We start from the raw sequence: 14,023 nt of genomic DNA on the forward strand, positions 1-14,023 counted from the left end.
CATGGAGTCAGACCCACACCAACACAGCACATTCCAACGTTTCCTCCAAGGGAGATCTATAGGAGGACATGGGAATCGTTGACGGATACCATTGGGGCTGCGAGTTTCCAATCAACTGTGTTAGGACAAAATTTCTTATTATTGTTGCCATGTTATGTTGATTTTGGATTCGCGTACTTGGTAGGGGACGATCCACATTTGGAATATGCTGTTTCCGTATGGTCACCGAATCTCATTAAAGACATTGACAAATTGGAAAAAGTACAATGGCGAGCCCCAAAACTGATTCCAAATATGAAAAATAAACCTTACGAAAATCGACTAAAACATATGAATCTGTTTTCCCTATAAAAAAAGCGTAGACTCAGAGGTGACTTGATACAGGTCTTTAAGATTCTAAAAAAAAAAAAGAAAAAAAAAATGACATCATAGGTGACAAAATTTTCACAATGAATGGGAATCAAATAAGAAATAATGGTCTCAAACTGCCAGGAAATAGATTTAATTTGGAAGTGTGTAGAAACAACTTCGCCAACCGTGTAGTTAATGAATGGAATAAACTTCCTGCAAAGGCAGTGCAAAGTAGTTCAGTTCGAAGCTTTAAGATTCGTTTAGATAAACACCCAACCAAGATACTGTAATGGCTGCCATTCATTTTATACCATTTGTTTGTTATTACTTGTTTATTATTACTTATTTAATTATTATCTATTATTATTTATCTGTCCAATTATTATTATTTACTATTTATCTGTTTGTTTATTATTTAACTTTACAAATTTGTTCAGTTATCTATTTATCTATTTTGTTATTATCTATATTATTAAAATTTTTATTTATTTATTTATTTATCATTATTATATTTTTTTCGCATCCGACCTAGTTATGGACCAAAAGGTCTCCTGTCGACATGCTCCTTCTTTGTAATCCTTTGAAAGATACGGTGATAGATTACCGAGAGCCTTCCCATGCTATATCATCTGTTGTCAAGATTGCCTTGCTTAAACCGTCATAATCACGTTAAGTTCTGACCAACGGTTCTTGGGTTTTTGTTCGTCTCTACAATTTGTGCATCCTTGCACCGCCAACACCCCCTCCCCTCCTTCCCTTATCCCTCCGAGGCCAACGCGGTCCGCACGTCACTCCATAACCCCATACATCTTGTCATACTTGCTTCATAAACACCCACTCTATAATTTACTCTCTTTCCCCTCACCCATCCACTTATAAATGAATTATTATCATTGCTCTTATATAATACAGTGTCCGATTAACCGTCTTACTTTAATTCTGGATCGAGCTGTGCTGGCGATGTAATGTATGATAATGAATAAGAAGCCTAATAAACCGTGATAATGGGAAAGCATAATAACTGAAGTCCTAATAACAGAGCGGTGGATTACGTCACCGCACGATGTCCAATAGACCGCGCCCATGCAACGCCATCAACCAATGAGAATGCACATAACATTACGTCACTAGTTATTCAACCCAATAAGATGACGCCAGGTTGGAAAAGGAGGCGGAGTTGGGGGAGGGAGGGGGGAGGGGGGGGAGGCCGTGTCTGAAGTTAAGGAGGGAAAGTATAAATAGGTTTTCATTGAAGATTTCATTGCAAGGTGCATGGCGAAAGGTAGGGCATGGGTGATGTTGCATGGTGCGGCGTTTTCTGGCTGGTTATTAAGATTAGTGGTTAGGTATCAAAGGCGAGCCGACATCCCGAGTGTGTGTTTTCACCTCCGTAGGATGGTAAGGTGGAGAACTCCAAGAGTGAATCTCTTTCTCTCTCTTTATATATATATACACACGCACACACACAACACACACACACACACACACACACACACACACACACACACACACACACACACATATATATATATATATATATATATATATATATATATATATATATATATACATTTTAACAACCACAATGCACTTTAATTCTAAGCAATCAAAGGCCAGCATGCTGAAATTGAAATGTGTTACTGCCCAGGACTCGAACCCGGCATCCTCATATATATATATATATATATATATATGTATATATATATATGTTTGTATATATATATATAGATACATATAAATACATATATATATATATATATATATATATATATATATATATATATATATATATATATATATATATATATATATATATATATATATTACGCCGTGTTTTCCTCCTTATCCACTTTTTGTTTCCACTCCCGCGTTATTCATGATCTTAGGCTACGGAGACTTATTATCTTCTTCGTCTTGTAAGCACCACAAGCTTATCGTAGAGCTCAGCAGATACTCCAACGACCGTCTACTAATTGACGAAAACGCATAAGAATCGAAACAAACGGGATTCGAAACCTCAAGCATGCAGATGACCTGGCACGACCTCGGAACTTTTAACCAATAGCAGAAAACAATGGCGGCCGATGATATATATCGATACGGTCCCACCCGCGCCCATCTCAGCGATTTCACGCCCAACGCGCCCAATATAATAATTCAGCAAGACCTGGATAGGCGCGCCCATATCCTTAGCAATTAGGAACCGGGTGGACTGTGGAAGGATAGAGCGGAGGGCTTCGTGGCGTTACGGGTGTTAATGCAATAATGAGGTGGGGAGGTGGACGGGGGAGGGGGGGTGATGGAGAGGGCGAGGGAGTATGTGGAGGGAATTACGGTGGAGGAGAAGTCTTAGGAGAGGAAGGAGTGTACGAGAGCGAGCAAGCGAGAGAGAGAGAGAGAGAGAGAGAGAGAGAGAGAGAGAGAGAGAGAGAGAGAGAGAGAGAGAGAGAGAGAGAGAGAGAGAGAGAGAGAGAGAGAGAGAGAGAGAGAGAGAGAGAGAGAGAGAGAGGGAGAGAGGACGGAGGGGTAAAAGCGGAGGGAGTAAAGGGGAGGGACGGGGTATGCAGAAGAATTGGAGGGAATTATGGTGACTGTAGAAGAAGACTTCAGGGAGGAAGGTGTATGCAAGAAAGAGAATGGCGGAGGGGCAGAGGCTGATTGCATGGGTTTTGTACCGTGAGGGGAAAGGAAGGCGTGGGGGCGAATATATATATATATATATATATATATATATATATATATATTTATATATATATATATATATTTATAGATATTTATATATATATATATATATATATATATATATATATATGCTGGGACATTGTGACAAGTGGATGAAGGTGGAAAAAGAAGTCATGGGTCTAGTTCCGAGCTTGTGAGTTTATTCATGACCGGTTTTGCTCTACGCTAGGGAGAAGCATGTGGTGACTGGAGGAAAGGTGATCGTGCAGGGACAAACATCTTTCGGCAAGGACAGAGGGAAGGAGGCGGGAGTTCTCTACCAAGAAACGGGGTCAGGAATGGGAGTTGTCTGCCTAGAGATGGGGGAGGAACTGCTGATGTGGTTAAGGGGCCGTATACAAAGAAATAAAGACGGGGAAGGGAAGTTTGCGACAAGATGAGAGTTGTTGGTACGAGGCAGAGGTGGGCAACCTCTCCAGGTACGCATGCTAGGATCGCCAAAATCTTTGATGCAAAAATGTCTCATGTGCCAACAAATTTTGTTGTAATTTTTGGTGTCGTAAGTATTTGTAGATCCTTTTCAAATGACAAAAAAAAAAAAAATTACATTGAAGTGATGAAAGTTATATAAGGGTGAATGAATGTGAAACTTGGTGAACAAATTTCTAATTTAAGGCCGTTCTACCTTGCCAATGATGGGATTTATGTGTGTGTGTGTGTGTGTGTGTGTGTGTGTGTGTGTGTGTGTGTGTGTGTGTGTGTGTGTGTGTGTGTGTGTGTGTGTGTGTGTGTGCGTGTGTGTGTGTGTGTAAGTGTAATTACAGCTGCCATATACAGCCAAACGACTTCAACATCCTATTTTGAACATCAGCAGAAGTGAAATAACGATTCCGAGTATCAGCTTTAACAGCAGTATAAGTTTGCGTTTTGAGATTATTTTATATATCTTCATTGTAATCTCTGGAAACCAGATAGTTAATGTAGATAACTAGAGCCTTTTGTGTTGCAACATTTATATTTTACTTATAATCAAAATTGAACCCGCATAGAGTTGAACTTGGATTTTTTTTATTTATATTTTTTTTACGAAACACGAGAGAAATGATGGTGAAAGAGTTGCATTATGTATGTATATTTGTGTTTTATACTTCATTGAGTTGAACAACAAAAGATGTTGAAAATGTATGCGTATGATTATCTTTTGCAGGTAAGCCTATGGTTTCACATACAGGAGAAAATCGTTGGTGTATCACATTTGGTGTGGGTGCAAATAGTTGCCCACCCATGTTGTGGAGGGATGGTGACGAGGAACTATTTACGAGTATAAGACGATGAACATGATGGACCAGAGAGAGAGACAAGAATAGATTATAGGAGATTGAAGGGTTTAGTTAGTGACACATTATGGAGGTGGAGATAGAACCCAAGGTAGAACAAGCCCATTACCTGAAAATAAAAGGTCTAGGAGACGCACGGGCTTAGGGTATGTGCACAAAGAAACCAGGTTACCGACGGGCTGGTTTCCGGCGTCGACCCACGCTGATAGATGATCACAAAAGACACGAGTAACCAGTTCCGGCCCGTGCGGTGACTGACACGTACAGAGGAAGTATCTGTGACCAGTTGCAATCCAAAACATCATATTAAGATGTTCAGCTTAACACCTGATGATGAGTTCATGCTGCTCAACAATGTCCATACAAAATTGAATAGGAAAAGAAGAGTAAAGATCTGAAAAAAAAGGATAAAACAAGATCTTTTTTAGTACATGAGGATGACCCAAGAGACTTTAAACTACATTCTCAAGAAAGCTGAACATTGTCTGGTGAAGATATGATATAACTAGTATAAGCAACCCTTTCAACCTTAAGAGAGACTTGTCAGATCTATCAGGTGATGGTGGTATACTCAAAGCCTTAGAACGGAGCAGTGTCTTGGTAAAAGAGAAGTTAGATCCTATCTGCCAAATAGAAATCTCAAAGCTCCGTATGTATTTGTGGAGATGAAGCCTACCTCTTTTATCTTTCCTCCTATAGTGGACGTCATTTGGCGTCTATCGTTAAAGTGTGTATGAACAAAGGTTGATTTGGTTGATCACATTGTAAAATGTATATTTGTTTTACATAACACTATTATAGATAAAGACGGAGTTGAACATCATCTAAATGAGACTGCCATCTGAGTTTTTTTTTCCGCAAAATGACCATGTTCATTGTCGGGGAAGATGATCAAATGAAACTGTGGATGCCAGGGACGTCTTTCTTGTTGAAGTATCCGTTAGTATACAAATATCAAAACAATGCAGCAAATCATATTTAGAATCAGATTATTTCGCTTGCTGTGTCTTTTCTACCTAATAAATATAACTTGTCATGTACTGTCAGCAGTAAGACTAAATATGCAACAGTATATAACTTCTCAATGTTCCTTTCAATAATCTCTGTAACTTAATGCAAACGTTGACAAAACACATTTCTTTTACTAAGCTGCAATCATCAAATCTCATAGACACCCAAAATTAACAATAATGATATAAAAATTAATGAATGATGATGATGATGATGATGATGATGATGATGATGATGATGATGATGATGATGATGATGATGATGATGATGATGATGATGATGACAATAACAACAACAACAACAACTTACATCCTGATACTCTTATAAAATAAGCAAATGTAAAACTTACTCCCGGGGCAAGACTTACAGACTTCTCACATAAATTCAGTGAATCCCCTAGTACAGTTACAAAGATTGATAACCAGACAGTTCCCTTGCCACAAAAACCTCTAACTATAGCTAAGGTAAACATAGAAGATACATGTTCACGATCGTTGTCCAGAAACCGTTCACAGTACAGTACACGACAACCGACAACATTTGCCTTCGCGTAACAGAGTGGACTGTTACTATTGCTCACAGCCAGGTCGTTTAGCAAATCGCCGTTTCAAGAGGAAATCAGTGCAACCTCCTCACTTTTGTGATTACCACGGTCAATGCTTTCACACAACGGATCGTTGCCGTATGCTTAAATATCAAGCCCTCAATAATAGAGTCTCTTCTCCTCCAAGTACACCTTTACGACTACCTGTTCAAGACACTCAGGTCCAACAGGATACCTCACCTACCCTCCCAATTTGTACACTCTCAAACTCTCACAAATGGGAAACTGCTATTTCTATTTCAGTATGTGCAGATGGCACCCATATGTCACTTTTTATGGATGCAGGATCCCCAGTAAATATAATATCAGTAAACAGTTTTAACAAATTCCGCCCAGCTAGAAAACGTATAATTATTATGGAACCCCCTTATTTGGCTCTATGTAATGTAGATGGTATTCAGTTTCCTGTATTAAGAAATATCACACTTGACATAAGCTTTGCAGGCTTATGTCCATCGACTTCAGCCACAATGTACGTAGCTGATGTTCAATTTCCTGCTGATATATTTATTGGATTACATACCATGAAACAAAATAACATTATCATTTATCCTTCACAAAACGGAATCACATATGATAAAATTTCTTCATTGCCTTGCCATCACCTATTTTTAAATCAAGTATAGATAATATTCAGGTGGCTGAGCGATCTCAATCATTACAGAATACTTACTCAGTAGACTATAATCCTTCAATTGATAATAAGTCTCCCTCCCACAAGTCTCGTGCTTCATGTACAAAGCGTGCAAGTAAATCACATAGATCTAGAATTTTCAAGCGTGGCACATAGATGTCATTGACTACTGTAGATATCTCTTCTTCAGGTGACATCCCGTCACTTCTATCAGATGAATTCTCACTGACGTCTGCCCCTATTTAAAAGGTGATGCCAACAAATACAACACATGCGGTTATATCAAAACCCTTGACTTTCACCTCATAAATATTGCAAAACACACCTTCGTGTTTTTAAAGCTACGGAATCTGATGTAGTCTGTCTGCCAGAATCAAGTCATGTAAATGGCATATCCCTTAATGCAGCTTTATGCTCAACTTCTAAAAATGTCATACTCAGTTAATCATTCCAAATGACTCACACGTCCCAAACACTATCACCACTAGTACAAAACTGCGTGATTTTCTTGTTTTCCCTTCTCTTGTCAAAGTCATGGATGAACAATTTCCTTCTGTTGAAGTCTGTACCACATCACCCAAAGTAACTGATTCACAAGAACCCATTGTAGGCTCCCATTTAAACACTCTTGATTTCCCTGATGCACAAGATGAACTAATTTCATTATGCAATCAACTTGGACATGTTGTTGCATTAGATGGTGAAACACTTTGTGCTACAAACTTCATTCATCACCGCATTCCACTTAGAGAGAAATCAAAACCATACTGCATACCTGCTTATAGACTATCTCATAGTAAGAGACAAGTAGTTGATAAACTCATTGTAGACATGGTTGAACAAGATATGATAGAACCCTCAATCTCAGAGTGGAAATTTCCACTTTTGGGAGCTCCCAAAAATAATGGTTCCTTCCACCCTGTGGTGGACTTTCGGGAAAATAGAATAACTATCCAAGATAGGCATCCTATACCTGTATTGCAAGACATTCTGTATTCCATAGGGGAACACAATGTAGTCTTTAATACATTAGACCTCATGTCAAAATATTTTCGAATCCCTCTTTCTCCTGAATCACGTCCCCTAACAGCCTTCAGCATGCAAAATGGACTTTTCCAATTCAAAATGTTAGCAAAGGTACTTATTTCTGCACCCTCTGTCTTTACACGACTCATGTATAAAGTCTTTGATAGATTGATAGGGCACAGTATCTTCATTTACGTTGATGTTATTATCATTACATCTAAGTCTATGAATGAACATTTACAAACTCTTCAACTAGTTTTTTCGCATTTTGCGCGAGCAGGCCGTAAATTGAAACTATCCAAATGTTTTTTCCTTAAGAAAGAAATACGCTTTCTAGGACATTTCTTAAATTTTCAAGGAATTGTTACATCATAAGACAAATTTAAAGTTGTAGGTTTTTCATGCCCCACATCTGTAAATCAAATTCGTTCATTCCTGACCCTATCGGTTTTTTATAGAAGATTCATAAAGAACTACTCAAACGCAGAAGAATGCCTTACTTTCTCACTTAAAATTAATGTTATTTTATTCATCTATCTATTCATTTGTTTATTTATTTATTCATTTACTTAATTTTACTATCTTTTTTTTTTTTTTTAGTTCGGAACAAGAGCAAGCTTTCCTTGATCTAAAACATGCATTAACTAGTGTTCCGATACTTGCCTTTCCATACTTTAAGCTCCCTTTCATTCTATACGCTGATGCATCCTCAGAAAGATTAGTTGTTGTACTCATGCAGCAACATGGTAAACTGCAAAGGCCTATTGCTTATGCTAGTCGTTTAATGAACAAAGCAGGAAAGACTTATTTAATAACTAAATTAGAGGCATTAGCAGTTATCTAACCAGATAGACATAAAAGAATAATTCTAGGATAGGAGATTACGATACATACATGCCATCAGGCACTTTTACAACTATTAATAAATTACTTGTTTGGTTTCTTACAATTCTAGAGTTCGGACCTAGTTTCGATTATGTTCCAGGCAAAGCAAACGTTGTTGTTGATGCCTTGAATCGAAATGTAGCGACTATTCATAATGCTCCTCAACCAGTTAATCTTACTCGCGAGCGCTTTTATATAGCTCAACACTCCGATCCTCTATGGAGGTGTGTGATATAGTGTGATATATTTCCTCTAATCAGGTGACACCATAGATAGTGAGAGTTTACTTCCACACTTGGAAAATTACACTCTTCTCAATGACATTTTATATAATCAGACAACCCTTGAGAACAAACACATGCCACACAGATCAGTAATTCAAATTGTAGTAATTGTAGTACCAGATGAACTCATCCTTGAAATTTTATTTATCATTCATGAGAAATATAGGAGCTCACCCATGCAAAGATAAATGATTTCCCCAATCCAGAATCCAGCTTTTTTGGATCATTATGAGGAAAGATATTTATGCTTACATAGACAAATGTCATTCTTGCTCATCTCATAAAGGTCATATTAGCGATTATATTCCTATATTCAATTACCCGCCCCCAAGTATACATTTTGACACTATAGCGATCGACCTTCTCAAATTCCCCCTTACCCCGAATGGAAACCAATACTTGTTTGTTTGTACGGATCATTTCTCTAGATGTATTCTTGCCCTCGTAACAGACAACTCAGCAAAGAATGTGGCCCAGGTACTCCTTGACAAAGTAATTTGTGCTCTCACAACCCCCAAGTGATACTGCCTGACAATGGAACATGATTTAATAATACATTTCTATCTCACCTTTGTAAACATTTCAATATCACTAAAACAAATATTGAAGCTTACAACCCGTGCTCAAACGGACTTATGGAACATCAGAATCATGAGATTTTCAACGTTCTAAGACATCTTGCTTCAGACATTCATAGCTCTTGGGGTGAACATATGGCTATAGTTCAAACTTTCCTTAACAGTGCCATCAACAGGTCTATATCGGAATCCCCACATTTTGTAATTTTTGGATCGGACATGAGACTCCCATATGATTTGTTTACTTCAGATGTAGGTCCAATCTATAATTTTGAAGATTATGTAAAAATTAAGGTAGCTAATTTTCAAAATCTCTTTAAGAAAATTCAAGATGCTCTTGTCCTATCCAAGGAAGAAATGGCTCGCCTTTACAATAAATCTGCAAGAGAAAGTAACATTGCTGTAGGAGACAGTATATTCTCTAAATTACACTCATTGTTTTTCCAAACTGCTGCTGAACTTTGTTGGTTTTATTCAGGTACGAAGATTTGGTACAAGCTAGGCCCTTGACCTTAAGAACTCCTCGTGCCGGGCCTTGACCTCGGCACTGCATCCTGCCAGGTACGTGACCTGAGGAGTCCTTCCTGCCAGGTTCGTGACCTGGGCAGTCCTATCTCTCGGCGGCACAACCGTCGTAATAAAGGGGGTTAGTGAGTTGCCGTATGTGAGATGTGTTACTCATTAAATATAGTTATGGGTGTTAGTTCCGTTATATTGGGGTTGGTTGTATGGTTGATGGGTGCGGTTAGATATGATGTATATACATTACGTTGTGGTAATGTAACTGAAGTAGGTACGAGAAAGGGTTCAATAGGTCTGTCTGGTGACATTAGGCATCTTGTGTTGTGACACTGTGGGGGCGTCGTTGTTTGTCTTTACGTTTAGTCATGTGTTAAGATTTGGAAATCGGTGATGTCTGCAATATTAGAGGATTTGCCAAAAACGAGTACCATGTTGCATGTGTGTGGATCACGTGTGTGGTAGGTGATGGTTAGTGACGGTTACATTGCCTCCCCGGCCTTTTAAGGTACTTCCGCGTACCCTGGGTTAAGATCGTGATAGTGGGGTTTGGCATACAAAATTGCAAAAGAAATATGAAGATATAATAATTTGCCAAGCTGCTAGTGGGATACATTGACTTGTAAAATTGATCTGAATGAGTAAAAAGGGGGGGGGGGGGGGAGTTTACGTATATCATCATATCTTGGATGTGTTCAATAAAGCTAAGTAAAAACATTTTCACTTGCAGATACATTCTCTTTCCAGAGAAAATAATTGTTGTTTGTACTTTGCGTTAAATATATTCTTTCTGTGTTAAATGAGTTTTGTCAATTTAGTTCGGTGATCTATTTTCTATGAGATATTATGTAGTTTGTATTTGGGTACACTTTCACTAGAGTGCTTTGCTGAGGTCATGACATACTAAAAATTTGGTTAGTTTGTTTTTAACGAGAAAGTGTTAGTATGTATAAGGCTATATATATATATATATATATATATATATATATATATATATATATATATATATGTATATATATATATATATATGTAATATATCATACATACATATTATACATATTTATATATATATATACATATTATACATATATATATATATATATATATATATATATATATAGACTGACATGGAGATATCTGTTTACAGGTAGGATTATAGTGTAGGAATTTGGGATTTACATTTTTGGGTGTTTCTGTGAGAAGTTGCAAAAGTTGATTGTTGTTTTATCTATTCATTTTGTTCCATTATGTTATGAGTTAAATGTTGTTAATATTTGTTTCGTTGAATGATTATTGGCTACATTTTTGTGGGAAATTGTTATTTCTGTAAATGATGTTGCTGTTCTTATCATCACTCTTGTATATAGATTACGGAGATCTGTGGGTTTTGTTGTTTGTTCAAAGCAGTTAACCTTTTATTTAAAAAAGTAAGTTTGAGATGGAGGTATATATTACATGTATGGTACGAAATGTTTATTAGTCGTCTTTGAGTGGAAATTTTTGAGAATGTGTCTTTCTTGAAATTTGTGATTTTCGTTGATTTTGATTGAAGTTCGATCACATGGGAGGTTGGAGTCTTGTGGTTTGATTGAAGTTTGATAATCTGAGAGGTAGGAGTCTTGTGGTTTGATTGAAGTTCGATCACCTAGAAGGTGGGAGTAGCTGAACGGAGTCTTGTGGTTCGATGTCTCAGCTCTGGGCTTATTTGATACTGGGTTTGATGTGATTTGAATGGAGTCTTGATGCGGTGAGACGACAGACGTTTTCTTCTACTCTGCCTGTGCAGACAGCTGTCGTTCGATTGGTAGCGTATTGACCAGGTGGTTTAAAATCAAATGCCTTACGATTTCACCACCAATTCTGCAGGTCACACCTTTGGCGATCGGCAGATCTGATTGAAGTTTGATGCGGAGCTGAAGGGAGTTTTGTGGCTTGATTCCGGGAACTTTCAATTGAAGATATGAGAAGTCGAAGGCAGGCGGTGTCTCCTTTGCAGACTTTTTTTTTTTCTTTTTTTTTCTTTTAATGGTAGGCGTGGCTGGTCGGCGACCTGGTAGGCGTCGGGAAGAGAGTGTAGATAACAGGACTGGAAATTAGTGTGTTACACGAGAGGAAATGGGGGTATTAAGTAGAAGAAAGGCAGATTCACACGGGTGGGTTTATGACGAGAATCAAACAAGACTAACAGAGAGGAAAAGATAGGGACAGCCTGCGGAGGAGGAAAAAGAGGAAAAGGAAGTTTGGTTGATTGGATGTTAACTAGGTAAGAGGTACGCCCGATGTGAATTATGACGGATGGGGTGGACGAAAATATTGCTGTGCGTGGTAGGAGGATGTGGACTGGGTAGGGGAACAGTATGGTGGACAGGGAGAGAAAGGTAAGTACTATTCTAAAAGAAGGCGAGACGTATTCGTCGATGGAAGGAAGTATCTGATATTTTCACTAACTTCAAATAGAATCAGCAGACTTTAACCAAAATGAAATATTCAAATGTAGTAACTCAATGTAGAATGTGATTTTTCATCAGCTGGAAAAGATAGTCTGTTAGTAAGGAGGAATGTATAACTATTTCGTTGCGTTAACTAGTGTTTCTATCCTTGGGGAGAATGTTGCACTGAGGTGGTAAAGGAGGGTAGCAGAAGGCAGTGATCATCATTCTTATTTGAATGGAGATCAGTTTCTAATAGAAAAAGAATACTGCGTGACTTTTGTCCGTAAGAGGTTTTCTAGAATCCCTCACGTGTTAGGGAATATACAAGACCACAAGCTTCAAAAACAAGTCCATAGAGATGGTTTTCCTCCTTTTGTAAGAAACTACCAACAATTCAGACAGAACAAGTACATTTGGCTTCACTCATAGCTACTACAATGGCCGACGTCCTGTGAAACTACAGCAAATGCATCTCTTCACGGCCCACTTTACGAAACAATTAAGTCCATCAGGTCACTGACTGCACAGTTTTATGAAAGCAAAATAAAGTGACTTTAGTGATACCCCTACGTACCACAGTCACGTAGATTTATTCTATGACTGAAGACTAATCTCCAATCAATAAAAAATACTGATCACTTGCTTTCTATTATCCCTTCATTCTGCTAACTTTGAATTTCTCCTCTTCTCTGTGATTCCACATTTAGAGCGATATTGTCTCCACGGGTAGAAGAGCTGGATATTGCCGACACATTCATAGTTCTCATTCAGGAAGGAAGTCTGTGACTCGCAGACATACACGCCGACTACATCACTTCAATAGAACCTACCAACCACTGTAGTACTCATAAATGGAAACTTCTGTAGGCCCACATGTGACAGCGGTCCTCACGGAAAGTGTACATGGCCGTGGTATTGCGCACGAGTAATTGCACTGATTTATTTGACCATGGGAAACGATTCATCATGTTCTCAGTGAACGTGATGACAGCGACTTGGGGGCAATTATATTGTCGTCCTGAATACTGCCAGACGATTCTGTTCAACCGAGAAGTAACCTTGTTCATGATGTCTATCGTTTACTATATTATGAAGGTAGTCAGTGCTGCATTGGCAATCACTCACATAATAACTGTTGTCACATCCGGTTTGTTAAAGTAGAGCCAGAAATAAAGCTAACAGAGCATTAGGCTTCATTGCTAGGACAGTAACGAATAGAAGTGCAGAGGTAATTAATTATTAAACTCTATCTAGCGACAGTTAAACACATCCTTGACTATGTGGTACAGTTTTGGTCTCCGTCCTACAGAATGGACATAAATTCACTAGAATCAGTACAGAGAAGAATGACCAAAATGATACAAGGACTTGGAAATTTGCCTTACGAAGAGAGGCTTAGGCACCTAAACTTACACTCTCTGGAAAGACGCAGAGTGCGGGGTGATCTAATAGAAGTGTTCAAGTGGATCAAAGGCTATAACAAGGGTGATGCAAACAAGGTCATCATAATAAAACAACAGGGCAGGACTCGCAGTAATGGGTATAAACTGGACAAATTTAGATTTAAGAAGGAAATAGGCAACAATTGGTTTACTAATAGGGTGGTCGATGAATGGAATAAATTTAGTAACCATGTAGTAAGCGCTGAAACCATCAATTGTTTTAAAAAACGATTAGACA

Source organism: Oratosquilla oratoria, chromosome 23, assembly GCF_046742065.1.
Source record: "Oratosquilla oratoria isolate Oo_2021 chromosome 23, ASM4674206v1, whole genome shotgun sequence".
Classification (NCBI taxonomy): Eukaryota; Metazoa; Arthropoda; class Malacostraca; order Stomatopoda; family Squillidae; genus Oratosquilla; species Oratosquilla oratoria.